General features: G+C 38.6%; 1 protein-coding gene across 5 annotated transcripts in view; it reads right to left on the minus strand.

Moving 5' to 3' along the window:
* Positions 1-15,871, minus strand: part of SLC25A21 (solute carrier family 25 member 21) — a 526,466-nt gene that overhangs the window by 349,530 nt on the left and 161,065 nt on the right. The window contains exon 1 of one of the 5 annotated variants that reach the window (XM_070358763.1): positions 15,736-15,775. The exons of 3 other annotated variants lie outside the window; for them this stretch is intronic. The gene's annotated coding sequence lies outside the window, so the exon portion shown is untranslated. Of the gene's footprint in view, positions 1-15,469; positions 15,552-15,735; positions 15,776-15,871 lie in introns of those variants that run through there. One more of the 5 variants, XM_070358761.1, reaches the window with a different exon arrangement.

The raw sequence follows: 15,871 nt of genomic DNA on the forward strand, positions 1-15,871 counted from the left end.
CAGATTTAATTGAGAAAATAATTTTTATAGCATCACTTTAAAGAAACATGTATCCTGCATGTCTGGATTTTCTCCTGATACAAATCCCTTAGGTCTCAAGATGATCACAACCAGTCAACAACACAGGTGGTCCACACTTTTTAGGTATAAATTAGAGACATATATCATTAAAACCAGAATTAATTTTAGAGTTAGTGACCCTATGAGGTCACTCCTGATTAACTCCATTTTGATTGAGGTTGTACCAAAGCACAACAGACAAATTGGGTATGAAAGATTGATATTTTCATTTCCAGACAATAAATTTTATCATTTTCATCAAAAATACTAACTAATGTGGGACTAATACAACTCTCTATATGAAAAAAAACATTCCCTGGAAAACTTGTGTCCCTCTGCGTGAATTTGTGAGGAAGAACAGGAACACTTCATCAATCCCCCAAATGTGACCACTTGACAATCTTTCACCGAAGTTTACGGTAAGCCCAGAAAATGACTACGGTCCGTGAGAATTACAACAACAAAATAAGCCTACAAGGAAAACATTTCATTTACTGGAAGGAGGTGAGTTTTTGCATTGAATTGGTAAACAGAAGAGCTTTTCACTTACACATAATGATGAATGAGACATACACAATATTAGTAACCTCAGAGATAACAAGCTCTGTTCAAAGAGGACATTTCAGTTTCTAATAACTGATTTCTCTTAGTTATACCCTGAGTGATGACTGACTGATAAATTAAACCTGAGTGGTCAGACATTTCCGGGTGGGGGAGATGTTGTTCTCCAAACCAAGTTAGGTTACCTGCTTCTCAGGATGGAAAGAAGTTCAGAAAAAGAAAATGCATTATATCTTAAAGGTGGTCCCAAAGATTCCACATCTTGTTCTATTTATTTCCTTCAGGAGAGGAAGGAAGCAAAAAAGGCACAGAGAAAGGGAAGAATCAATTTCTTTGCGAGAATGGGGGAAATAACCCAACATTTCCCTTTCACTGGTCCTTACTAAGGAACTTGGAAATTTGTGAAGACGTCAATAAAATGGTTGGAGAATGAATTTCGTTTCTTCATGTGCATGTTCATTGAAGAGGACAAGATAAGTATCCATATTCTGTCTGCAGTTGACTCATCCCCACTGTTCTCTGACCAAGCAGCTTTACACACTGGAAACAAGGTGTAAATCCACCTTACAAGAGGCAGAATGTGAGCCTGGGGCATAAGGTGAATCCTCTGGGAACAGACACAGAGACCAGCACTCTCCTACCTGTCTAGATCTGCTTGCGGCTGACCCTGAGCAGCACTGGGTCCGTGAAGGCAGGTACACCAAACCTACCAGTACCTCTTACATACACAGGCCCATGGACCTCCTGCTTAGTGTTCAGCAATAAATAAAAGGAAACAAGCCATTAAACCAAGTGGTCCTTGTGTTGAGCATTATGTAGCTCTTGAAATTTTCAAATTGAGTCACTATTGCCTTTATTCTCCCTCTTAGTTTGTACCAGTTCTCATATTTCTATCCTTCCTCCACCACAATAATTCAATAGAACTAATTAGGTCTTTAAAAATAGTTACATAAGCAAATGACTGAAGTTCTCCTTCCATTTACCCTAATGCTGGGTAAATGGCTTCTCAAGTTTGTCTGAAATGATACTCTCAAAGGTCTGTCCTGGGTCTTCTGTTTGGATCTCTTTTTTTTGATGTCTCATTGTATTTCCCAAAGTGTGTTGAAGTGTGCTATTTAATTCAACTTAAAGTAATAGTGGCTGGCAAATCTTAAGATCTTAGAAATTTAACACTAACTTTTACTAAAGAGTAAATATCTCACAGTTTCTTAATTGTAATTATGGATTATATATAGGCTTATTCTAAATTTTCCATTTGTGAATTATTTTCCTACTTTGTGCAATTTTAATATCTGATTGGTCTGTTAGTTATTTTGTTCCTAAGGCCTTTAGTTTTCTGTAATAGTAAAGGCTTTGGAAGAGATAATATGGACAAAAGCATTATTTACCTTCCAGTTTTCTAAAAATGCAAATTAATCATTGGCGCCTTCTGGAACCCGCCTTCCGCAGCATGGCTGCTGGCCCTGTCCTGAGACAGGAGCGGCTGTAGGGTGGTGGGGAGCATGGTCTCTACACAATACCACACTGGAGTGCAGAGCAGCAGCAGAGGTCGTTCAGGCTCCAAGGAGTTGGAGGTCTGTGAGATGCACGACAGGGCCGGCAGCCATGCTGAGGAAGGCGGCTTCCGGAAGACAACGAGCTGCTTGCCTGCCTATTGCGAGGCTCCATTTTGTGACGATTTTACCGAACATTCCTTTTAGACTGCACTGCAAGCTGAAAGGCTTCCACTACCTTCCCTTCCTTCCACCTGCCTCAAAGGCCAGCTCTGCAGAGAGGTCAGGAAGAGCCGCTCTGGTCTCTCCCCGCTTCCTTCCCATTTACTTTCACACCAGTTTCCTCCAGGACCAACCACATCATTTTGAGTACAAAATCAAAATGTGGAGCACTCTGTTCAAAAATCATGAATTTTAAGACCAGCAGGGCAGAGCATTGAATTAATTGTTCTAAAACGGAAGGTCTTGTGCAGCTGCTAGGTAGCTCCCTGCCTGAGGCTGGCCTTAGTATCTTCTGGTAAAATCCTTGCATATATAATATAATCCCAGTCTGGTGTCTGTTCAGAGAATGCTTACTAAAAGGACATTCTAGCACAATTCCCCTATAGTTGCTTTGGGCATCAAATCTGGCTGTGATCAAGTTAAGTGGAAGTCATATAGTTTCAACCTGCCTTTCCAAGCCTCTGATACAATTTTTAAATTAATTTTATTGGTTCAAGCTAGTTATTTTTGTTCAGTGTTGAGGTTTCCCTTTTCTCCAATAAATAACATATAATGTGTAAGAAGTAGTGTAGGTTTTTGAGCCAAGCTCATTGGGGAAAAAATATGTAGCGAGAATTACAATTGTGATTGCAACATTTCACTTGAAATAAACACTGAGGCAAAATTCAGGCAGTAAAACTCAGAAACACATTCCTTCAATTCATATTTAAAGAAAAGGAGCTGGAAACAACTAAAGGGCTACTTTAGGCGAAAGGAATAAAACTTTCTCCTTCTGCTCCCATTTGCTATTTCATGAGCAATTTTCTTTTCTGAGAAGGTGGTTTCCAAACATTCAGCAATTTTAAATATCAAGGCAAAGCTCTGTAGCCTTTAGTAACTTCTCTAGGCCTCAGTGTAGTAAGCACATTGGACTGAGAGATTCTTTTTGGCAATAAAATTCCTCAAATTTTCAAAAAAAAAAAAAAATCTGCTTTAGTTAAGTCTGTGAGTTTTTGTGGCATTATATTCTTCTTCAGTATATATTCTACTGGAAGTGTATGTCTTTTCAGGGTGTTCCAAAGAAACTGATTTGCTTAATATTCCTGACATTAGGATTTGTTAAGGAAGGCATTGTAAGTGAGATAAAGAAACTAAAATGAAAAAATGCAGTTGATGAAACGTTCAGATCATGAGCCCAATGCTCAGTGTTGGTTAGAGACAGACTCTGGAGTGGAACCTGAATCTCTTGACTATTCATCATATTTTCTTGTCTGTGTGATGCTGCCTTTTCATAATTTGTCATAATAAAGAGCCAAGCTGTTCAGTTTTACATTTTTGCAATACCAAGTTAATACATAAACATTTTCATTTAATATATTCCCTTAAATAGTGCACAGCTCTGACCAAGACACTGGATTCCCAAGGCAGGCTAATAATTTGGCCCCTTCAAACTGATGCTATTTATTCACTTAACACTGTTGTAAACTAAATATGGGGGATGCAAGAAGAGGAAGATGAGGAGGCAGTGGGGCAGGGTGGTAAGGAGGACCACCAGATCCCCATCTGTACACCAAAGGCCTGCAGAGAATAGGACCCACTGTCCTTGGAAGCTGTATGGCAACTGTCTGCTGCTATTGTTGCATACCTTTTGTGGTCACCCCCTAAGCAACTCATTCATGGACGTGACCACACTACTACACAGAGTCATGTGTTGGTGCCCTGAAGAGCTAGCTAACTGCTCCTGCTCTCAGTCCAGCTTTTGATATTTTAAATTATTTTTCCTTCAAGTCCACTTCACTTTTATAATTTGAGACAGGTGGGAGTGAAATGGTTCCTACATCATATGCCCCTTGTAAAATCTGAAAACCTGTTTCAGATTTTTCTCTTCATTCATGTAATCTGTTATCTCAGAGATTTAGATATGCAGAGAATTTATACATCTCTTTGAATAAGAAAAAAAAAAAAAACCTCAAGCCAAAGGCAAACTAGAGCCATACACAGCATTAAAAGACTTGTATTTATTGAGCTGAAACCTACAGAAAGAATATGTCTTAAATGTCAGATTTTGAGACTATTTGCCTGGAGTAGGACTATGAACAGGAACACAGGATACTTACTTTTATGTAGGTTCCATGCCAGCTACTACAAACCATGCCAAACCTCTTTCCTCCTCATCAAGAACTGAGATGCTTTATTAGCTTATGATCCTGTCCTAAATACACTGATATACTTGCCAAGTATATCAGAAAATTGCATAGAGACTCTAAACACTTGGAAAAATCTCTTAAAAAGTAATATATGATATACAGTCAACATGTTGTTCAGATCTTGTTCAACATATAGGTTCAATATGTTGTTCAACCACTGCATTTTGAGCATTACTGTAGGTAGGCCACCTACAAAGTCAACTAAAACTGGCAAAGCCTGGTTTCCAACCTATGCCTCCAAAAGTTCTTCACCATTCTATGGTACTACCTTGCCAACCACTCTCTGTTTCTGTTATTGCTATAGCTGCTTCCACTCTCCCTGCCCTCGCAGTCGATCACATCCCTTGTGTCATCTCTTGGTTAATGTCTTCATTAATATCAGAAATCTCTGTACCTAGTATTCTTGTTCAGCTAACCTACATCTGGTCTACTATATTTCATTGTCTTAATTATCTGCTTCACTTGATCATAATATTGAAGCCATACCCAGCCTCAATTAGGTCCTCACAGATACTCAGCATCAGATATTAATATCATACTGTATATGATAACAGTGGATAATACAGTGGTTAAAAGACAGGCCTCTGGAGCCAGATGCCCAGGTTTCAAAGCCTGGATTCTTTATATTCTGGCTTGGGCAAATTACTTAACTATTTTGTGACTTCATTTACTCATGTGGCAAATGTGGATAATAATACATTGTTGTGAGCAATGAATAGAAGTTGATTAATCACATTGGCTATGTACATCCTACTCCTCCTTTATACTGTTAGGATGTTTGCTCTCTTCTCCTTAAGTTCTCACAGACTGCTGCCTGTATGAGGAAATGGCATTGTGGAGAACTTACAAGCAATGAAACCAAAACAACCATATGAAGAAATAAAAGAGAAAACAGTGGGATTAAAGAGAGAGAACAAGGTCAGAAATTAGCCAAGAAGTCAGCATTTTCTTAAGACTCAGGTGAAATGACAAAGCCATGGGCTCTGTCTCCTAAAAGTGTCTTCAAACAGAAAGGTAGTTACAAATACAGAGTATATGAAAAGCAGATAAAGAGGTTCAAAATGAAGAGCTGTTAATTCAAATGAAAGAAGAAAGAAGGAAGCTTTGGAGTTGTTCCTACTTCTACTGATGAGCGATTGACTTCACTAAGCAAAAGTTAGGGATGAGAAAGAAAGAACATCCCAAATCCCGGTGGGGAAGCAGGCAATGCCCTGAACCACAGGACAATTTGTTCTCAGAACTAGAACCAAAGCAAAGTCAGTGAAGGATTATGTTGTGGGAATCCTGATGATAAACACACTCAAGATGAAGGAAAGAGTGTACCCCTCCCCCAACTTTGTGGGTACCATAATTGAAAACAGGATGATGTAATTCTTAAAAATGGAACAATCTAGGATTCAGCTCAATAAATGGAACCCCTACTATGGGCCAGGTACTGAAGATGTGGTCTGTGCCCTTGCAGAGCTACAAACCAGAGGAGAAGCAGACTTTCTCAATAAATGACCAAAGGAGTAAAGGGGGACAAATGAGAGAAGGCCAAATTGAGGATGACTTCCTATAGGAGGAGATAGTTTACACTTAGCCTGGATCAAAGCATATACAAATTAGACTGTTGGTAAGATAAACTTGGAAATAAAATTACTATATAAGTTAAAAATAAGTATTACTTCAGACTATGCATGAGATGGAAATTAAATGTTTGAAGAGACACAAAAATAAGATTTAAAACTACATTATTTAAACTCATACAAAGTACTTTCATTTAGACTTGTGCAAAGTGCTTTCATTCATGTTTTATACGTTTAGAGGTACTGAGTAAAACCTGAAGCAAGCCTAGGAGGGCCTGTTGTTATCACCATTTTATAAATGGGAAACCTAGGGAACAGAGAGGTTAACTGCCTTGTCTAAGGTTGCACAAACAAAGCCAGCCTCAACACTGGAATATATTTCTCTGGATTTCTTGCCTATGATGCTGTCAACCCACTCAGCATTTTCCCAAAGTTCGAGGCCTGACACACAAGTTCTACAGAATGTTAGCAAGTTTTTGTCTCATAGTAAAGGAAATGTTGGATATGCTGAGTGGACGGAGTTAAACAGTTTCGTACTGTGAGACTTCTCAGAGCCTTAAAAATGATCATGTACAATGTGAATTTCCAAGTGGTTGTGATGCGGAATGTGGCTTTTCTTAAACTTGTTTTATCATGGAACACGTTTCTTGTGGTCTATCTCTTGGATTTAGAGTAATATGGAACACACTAGAAAGTGCTGCACCAGAGCGAGCAAGAAGTTAGACAGGTTTTTAGTGTGAGCAGAGAAATATAAATTTGATGTAGAATAACTATGACAAGATGATTCTGGAATAAATTACTTACTTGGAACAACTTATGATTAAGCAGAAGGGAGCTGGTACCCTAAACTAGACCACCACACACCCATAAATATCTATGCAATGCTCAGTTTAGATAAGTATGCATGTGCATATTTCATTATGGAGAATTCAGATATAAATTAACACTGCTGCTGCTGCTGCTAAGTTGCTTCAGTCGTGTCCGACTCTGTGCGACCCCATAGACAGCAGCCCACCAGGCTCCCCTGTGCCTGGGATACTCCAGGCAAGAACACTGGAGTGGTTTGCCATTTCCTTCTCCAATGCATGAGAGGAAAAGTGAAAGTGAAGTCATTCAGTCGTGTCCGACTCTTCGAGACCCCCTGGACTGCAGCCTACCAGGCTCCTCCGTCCATGGGATTTTCCAGGGAAGAGTACTGGAGTGGGGTGCCATTGCCTTCTCCATAAATTAACACTAGAGATAGTAATTGGTATGAATTGTGTGACCAAAAAAAACCTATTTATTGCATCTGAACAGGGATGAGGAGAAAAATGCAAATTGGAAGAAAGTATCATCAGACACAATGGAAAAGGTTGTGTCTTTTCCACTTATACTCAAATCAACACCTTTAGAAGCAGACAGAGCTGACCAGGGCAGTGAATCGGTAATGGCAAATTCACTTATTATTTATAATACTTATGATTTTATTATTATCTTCCCATAGTTGAATGAAAACTTCTAAAGAGGAGAGTTTTGCTCTTTTTTTTTTTCTATTTCATTTTTTTCCCAGTGATCTACCCCAAGAGTCTAGAACAGTGTCTGGCTCTGGTACCCAGTCAGAGATTGATAAAACAGTGAATGAATAAAAGATTATACTCAAATCAGACCCTTTGATCACTCCCAGCACCCAGAAGAAATCTTCCTCATCTTTTCCATCTTAGTTAATGACATCTCCAGTTGCCCTTGTTCCTTGGACCCCAATATCGTGGGGTTTACCTTTACTTCTCTTTCTTGCTCACCCTCTTCCAATCAAATAGCAAATCAAGTCAAGTCTAAATTTATCTGTATTGCAATTCTAATCTCTTCTTCTCATCTCCACTGCTACCACCCTAGTCTAAGCCATCATCAACTTTTGTTTGGCCTATTTTAATACCCTCCTGATTGTTATCCTTGTTTCCTCTGACATCTTGATACTATCTCATCTCACATAGCAGCCAGGTTATCCTCTACAGTTGTAAATCAGCTTCCATTGCTCCTATGCCCCAAACCATCTCTACAAGCCTCCTTCCATCTCACTTATTGCTCATTGCTGCTCCAGGCTCACTGGACCCCTTGCTGTTCCTGGTTACATCCAGCACACTCCACACTACAAGGCCTACACTCACTGCTTCTCCACCTAGGTTTCTTCCCTCGGACATCCACACTCCATTTCTCCTAGAGGCCACCTCACCACCATGATTCCTTCTGTGCTTTTATCCTTTTTTGTTTCATTGCTCTCACCAGCCTCTGATTTTGTATGGCTATTTGTTCTCTGTCTCCATACCCTACTTGAATATAAGCTCCATAAAACCTGTTTTGCTAAATTCTGTAGCTTCGGCACACAGAATAGTGCCTGGAACAGTGTAGCCCTGATAAAAATATGCCAAATGAATTAATTGCTGATGTTTGTCAAGTGCTTATATGCCAAGACCTTTAAAAGCACTATTTCACGATTCTTCAGAGTCAGTTATTAATATTATTAACCGACTTTATAGATGAAGCAATTCATGCCCAGAGAAGTTAAGTAACTTGCTCCAAGAAAAAAGTCAAGATTTATACCCAAACAGACCAGCTCTGGCTCTGCACCTCTGTGCTCTACATCGTCTTACATTGTTATGGCGAACATGCATCAGTCATTCCAATATTCTTATGAAAATTCCCAGAAATGTCTTTTCTCTCTTCCTTTTTTCCTCTTTTTTTTCTTTTGTTTTTTTTCATTCATTCATTCATCTGCCCACATGTTAAACACTGTGACTGACTGGCTCTGGGGATACAAATTTAAATAAGACACATTCCCCATTCACAACAAGCTGCCCTATCTAGAAAGAAGGAAGACATATAAATAAATAATTCCAAGATACGTATTTATTTTCTCCTAGAAAATAGGAACCATTTTACTCAACATATGTTCCACTTTGCATTAAACTACAAGAAATTTAAGTCAGTCATTGCCTAAATGGTGTACTCTGCTTATCTCAATTGCCATAAAACATGTAAATACCATATTTTGCATTTTTTTCCTTGCAAGTTGTTTCCGGTTCTTCGGAAAGTAGATGCAGTTTAAATAGTAAATGTCATAAAATGCTAAGTATCTTACTGCTCCTGAAACAATTACTTACTGATGTTTATCATTAAGATATGTACTAGGCACCCTGAGGGATTAAAAATAACTATGATGTAGCACCTGTTCCTTAGTGAGTTTGTGGTCAGGTAGAGAGACACAGGAAAAAAATAAGTAACTGCAGTACAAGACCTCAGCAGAAAGCATCACAAGGGAAGTGCAAGGTCTCATGCATTTTCTGCAGAGAACTAGGTTCTCTGGATGGGCTATTGGGGATTTAAATGGAGACAGCCCAGTTCCGGGGCCTGTATTCTTAATCATGGCTCTCAACTACGCTCACTGAGGTTGGTATAGATTTAGCATTGGTAAATATTATATGGTAGAAATTTTTCATCTGATATTTTTAAATGTTTTTCCAGTTTTATTGAGAAATAACTGGCATATACCACTGTATAAATTTAAGGCATACAGCATGACAGTATGGTTTACATGCTGTAAAATGATTACCATAATAGGTTCATCTAACATTCATCTTTTTTTCAGCATTCAATAGGTTATTATTTTTTACTGAAATATAATTGCTTTACAGTATTTCACCTCAGATGTTTTAATGTAAATTATCCAAATGCTTTGTCTTCTACAGAATTATTAATGGCTCTGCTGAGCTTATAAGCTTTCTCTGCATATAGGTCTGGTCTTCAGGATTATACCTGGTCAGACTTTTAAGATCTTGTTTTAAAGATGTTACACGTAAAGAAAGAGTACATATTCTTCCCTACTTCCTACTATAGAATTTTGGGAAAGCTATTTCTCTGTACCTTGTCTGTAAAATGAGCTTAATAGGAGTATCTACAATATAGTGATGGTGCTGAGGGTACAAACATGGTAAAAAGTAAGAAGAAAACTGAAGGCAGTTAGATAAAAAGCAATATTCAGATAAAACTATTACAAACTGTATATAACAATACTAGTAAATATAGTGCATATAGTGAATATAGTTGGAGAAGGCAATGGCACCCCACTCCAGTACTCTTGCCTGGAAAATCCCACGGACAGAGGAGCCTGGTACGCTGCAGTCCAGGGGGTCACTAAGAGTTGGACACGACTGAGCGACTTCACTTTCACTTTTCCTTTCATGCACTGGAGAAGGAAATGGCAACCCACTCCAGTGTTCTTGCCTGGAGAATCCCAGGGAAGGGGGAGCCTGGTGGGCTGCCGTCTATGGGGTCGCACAGAGTCTGACACAACTGAAGCGACTTAGCAGCAGCAGCAGCAGTGAATATAGTATATGTCTATGTACAAACGTGTCTGCGTTAGAGTTAAAGGCTAGTCCATAATATTTTGGTACAGTCCTTCCATTTAGGTCTACAATTCAGAAACCATGGTGCAGCAAGAGAGCTGCAGTGATTATTTGCATTTTTTAAATGGTAATACATATGATGAAAAATTGGTAGTACCTACTAAAGCTGAACATTTCTATGATTCTTAGTTAATTTACCCTCATCATTATATACCCTACAGAAATGTTCACATGTTCACCAAAAGACATTTATAAGAATATTCATAACACCACTATTTATAATCAGTAGAAACTGGACACTACCATATACTCATCAACGTAAACTGTAGTTTATTCATTCAACACTAGACATTAGTTATAATGAACAGATCACAATTGAATGTAACAACATGAACGACTTTAACAGATACAATGCTGAACAAATAAGCCAGATACAAAAGCAAGCATGCTCTTTGCATCAAAATCAAGTTCAAAAGCAGCAATACTAGGAAGTTAAAAGTTAGGACAATGGTTTCTTCGGGATATGTTAATACTAATTGGAAGGAGTTACAAGGGTGTTTTTAATGGTCTAGTAACATCTAGAGCCAGACATCCTGGAATGTGAAGTCAAGTGGGCCTTAGAAAGCATCACTACAAACAAAGCTAGTGGAGGTGATGGAATTCCAGTTGAGCTATTTCAAATCCTGAAAGATGATGCTATGAAAGTGCTGCACTCAATATGCCAGCAAATTTGGAAAACTCAGCAGTGGCCACAGGACTGGAAAGGGCAGTTTTCATTCCAATCCCAAAGAAAGGCAATGCCAAAGAATGCTCAAACTACCGCACAATTGCACTCATCTCACACACTAGTAAAGGAATGCTCAAAATTCTCCAAGCCAGGCTTCAGCAATATGTGAACCGTGAACTTCCTGATGTTCAAGTTGGTTTTAGAAAAGGCAGAGGAATCAGAGATCAAATTGCCAACATCTGCTGGATCATGGAAAAAGCAAGAGAGTTCCAAAACAACATCTATTTCTGCTTTATTGACTATGCCAAAGCCTTTGACTGTGTGGATCACAATAAACTGTGGAAAATTCTGAAAGAGATGGGAATACCAGACCACCTGACCTGCTTCTTGAGAAACCTGGATGCAGGTCAGGAAGCAACAGTTAGAACCGGACATGGAACAACAGACTGGTTCCAAATAGGAAAAGGAGTACGTCAAGGCTGTATATTGTCACCCTGCTTATTTAACTTATATGCAGAGTACGTCATGAGAAACGCTGGGCTGGAAGAAGCACATGCTGGAATCAAGATTGCCAGGAGAAATATCAATCACCTCGGAAATGCAGATGACACCACCCTTATGGCAGAAAGTGAAGAGGAACTAAAAAGCCTCTTGATGAAAGTGAAAGAGGAGAGTGAAAAAGTTGGCTTAAAGCTGAATATTCAAAAATCTAAGATCATGGCATTTGGTCCCATCACTTCATGGGAAATAGATGGGGAAACAGCGGAAACAGTGTCAGACTTCACTTTTTTGGGCTCGAAAATCACTGCAGATGGTAATTGCAGCCATGAAATTAAAATACGCTTTACTGCTTGGAAGGAAAGTTATGACCAACCTAGATAGCATATTCAAAAGAAAAGACATTACTTTGCCAACAAAGGTCCATCTAGTCAAGGCTATGGTTTTTCCAGTGGTCATGTATGGATGTGAGAGTTGGACTGTGAAGAAAGCTGAGTGCTGAAGAATTGATGCTTTTGAACTGTGGTGTTGGAGAAGACTCTCGCGAGTCCCTTGGACTGCAAGGAGATCCAACCAGTCCATTCTGAAGGAGACCAGTCCTGGGTGTTCTTTGGAAGGACTGATGCTGAGGCTGAAACTCCAATACTTTGGCCACCTCGTGTGAAGAGCTGACTTATTGGAAAAACCCTGATGCTGGGAGGGACTGGGGCAGGAGGAGAAGGGGACGACAGAGGATGAGATGACTGGATGGCATCACCAACTCGATGCACATGAGTTTGAGTGAACTCCAGGAGTTGGTGATGGACAGGGAGGGCTGGTGTGCTGCGATTCACGGGGTTGCAAAGAGTCAGACACGACTGAGCGACTGAACTGAACTGAACATCGGTTTCTTGCTCCTAGTTAGCTGGTCATAGGCAATTGGTAAATATTCATCAAACTGTACAGTTAAGAAATGTACTTTTCTTAATGTATGTTATTTTCCAAGAAAATACCCCCCACAAAACATTATCCTCCCCTCACTGTCCCAACACCCAGGCCACATGTTCCTTAGCTTTGTGTGTCACTCTACCCAAGGCCAGGCATTCTGAGAACCCACCCAGCGTAAGTGTTAATAATCTTTCCCTCTGTAAGCATAATGCAAGTAGAGAGTATTGCTGCAAACCACTCTTAGAATCAATGTTTTCTTTGACTATGATTAGCTCATTGGTGCCACATGTTCCAGGGGGCATTAAGACATTTTTAAATGGCAAAATAATGAAAGAGTCATTTGATGGTAAAGCAAGTAAATAGCTTGTCCTTATTTTCCAAAAACAACCTGCAGCCACCCACCAAATTCTATTTTGAAATGTCATCGATGCTTGGAAGAAAAAACTATCAACTGACAACTATTATTTATACAAGACCCTATAAAGGGTATTAAAGATGTCAAGAGTGTTTTATCTACTAACCTGAAACCTGACCGCAGAGCCAACACATGCATTTCATGTTAGTGCTGCATTTAAGGGCACCTGGGCCAAAGTTATGTGTTAAGTCAGTGAAAATGTATAATTCATGGGGTAACTGAAAAAGCCACTAGACAGGAAGATGGATGGATTGAACATTTTCTGTGCCACCAAATGGCTAATGATCAGGTAAACACCTCTGAGAAAAACAAGATCCAGAATTGTTCCACCCGTTCTCTGACCACCTCTTGCCTCTGGCGTGAGCAGCCATTAGCCTGCTGAGGGTTCCTCCAGAAGACGGACCAGCTGCTGAGCCCCTGGGAGGTCACATGCTCCCTCCCTCCCTTCAGAGCCCAGTAAATAGCTCATTAGTCAGAGGCACCTGCTGTGGAAACCTGGCATGGGCAGAGCCAGGGCTCAAACCAAATTTGCTGATTCTGTGGCTGAGTCTCATAACTATTACACTATAGTGCTTCCTAATTTTAAAACACCTTTTTATGCTCTCGTTTTACAAAGAGGAATAAGGACAGAGGCCAGACCAAGAAATTAATTATGATCCATATCCATCCCTTCCAATCCCTGCTCTGGATTCAACCAGCCATATGATCAGAGACAGCACTCCATGAGACACATGTATGTGGAACTTCCAAATTCCCTAAGGATACTGCCCTCCAGAATATTACCTCCCCAATTATTTCATGTAAGTAGCCATCGTTCATACATCTGCACCTCATGCACATGCATGCATGCACGCACATGCATGCACACACAGACGCACACACACACCACAATAAAAAGAATTCTGGAGACAGCAAAGGTCAGAGAAGCAAGTCTTCAGGTTCAATCCCATTTTGACTGACTTCCACAAGAAGTTCAGACAGCTCTTCAAAATTAACCTCTTGTTTTTGGTTCTTAGTTCCCATCTATAGCCAACATGGTATCTTGTTCAGTTTCTCATATTTATACCCTAAGAATTATGTCAATATCCATCCATTATATTTTATTAAATAGCCATGATTGGGTAGTAGAATAATACACAAAAGTTTTCTTAAAAAAAACTATGAAACATAATGCAGCATCTGTTAAGAATTGAATTCACTTACCTAGTTATCATACATTTTAGTTTTTAAATACTGCACTTATGGATTAGATTTGCTTTATGTACATTTTGAAATTTACTTTCCCCTATAAATCAATATACTGTATGCCGTTCATGTATATATATATGATGTGATTCAAATTTAAGATTTTTCAAAGCTAGACATACCAGTGCATGTGAAATTAAAGCACATTACACACAAAATGAAAAGAACTATAGCATAAAACACAGACAGTGTGTTCCTTGCCTAAATAAAATATAGTCATTGTATCCCTAGAATATTTTGTCTTTTTTCTTCTTAAAAAATAAAGCCCATTATCCACTTATTGAGTAATTAACAATGTAATTTTCTAAAAAAAAAAAAAAAAAACAACTTATAAGTAATGGAAATCATACTGTATTCTGGGCTTTAGCCCACCAATTATTCCAAAGATATTTAAGTTAAAAAAAAAAATACCAGTATATGAAAAACAATGTAAACTGTTCAGATAAACATGTTTACATTTAAATAACTGAATAATATACAGAGTATCACATTTGCCAAGTGTAGCTGTCCCCACTGTTGTCTCACTAATGATAGAGAACAGTCATTGGCCAACTTTTCTAAGCTTTTTGCAGTATTTTCAAATGTTCATGAAAAATTTGCTATATTAGTTTTAGTATTTTGTTTTGAAGTACGGGATGACCACAAAGTTCATTTGGGGATGCCACCAGAAAACTCGAACAAACTTTTTGGCCAACCCAATATAATATCTCAATTTTCTCCCCTTAGCTCAAATCATACCCCATTCTTAAAATATTATATGTATGTAAAACAGCATGCATATTCATGTATTTATTAAACGACTTGCTAAAAGAAGGTCCCTGTGAAAAGATTTACCAACACAGTACAAAATCAAGAAGGAAACCTCTAGCAAAATCTTTCAACAATTTGTTTTACTGAGTGGCAAAAACAGAGAGCCAACAAAATTACATACTGTCCAAGATTATCAACAATTAGTTTCCTAAAACACTGTGCCAGAATCTCAAACAAACCTTAGCCAACATTATTTCCTTAATTCCTATTTTCCCCATATTTTAATGTTTCTAAAATGGGGATTATCTTACAAAGAACATATATATTTTATGTTAGTTCTCCTTTTAAAAAGGAAATAACTATACTAACTTGATGTCAGATGCAACAAGAGATAGAGGTTTAGAATCACAGAAATATAATAAATATAGTATTACTCACCAAGGGTAATTCTAAGGTAAGTATTTTTTTAATTTGCCATTTCTTCCAGTAATATGTGCTATATTTACAACTCACCCTACCCAAAGTGGAGCTCTCACAATCTCCCAAAATAAAGAAACGGCATAATCCTGCAACCAATCAATGTTTTTTAACATTTTTTTCCTACAGTGGCGACTAATGCCAAGTCATTTTATCACTTCCCAAAGTGAAGACACCAGAGAATGATTTACAGATTAGAAAGATAGATGATACAGACCAAAACTTACTGAAAAGTAATGAGGTTAGTTGTCAAATCACCAGTATGAATTATCTGTTGCAGCAGGACTCTCTTATGAGATGACACATTGTTATTTATTCCAAGAACTGGCCATTACACTAGCTTGGCCAGATTACATGCAGCAC

This window comes from Bos mutus, chromosome 21, assembly GCF_027580195.1.
Source record: "Bos mutus isolate GX-2022 chromosome 21, NWIPB_WYAK_1.1, whole genome shotgun sequence".
NCBI lineage: Eukaryota > Metazoa > Chordata > Mammalia > Artiodactyla > Bovidae > Bos > Bos mutus.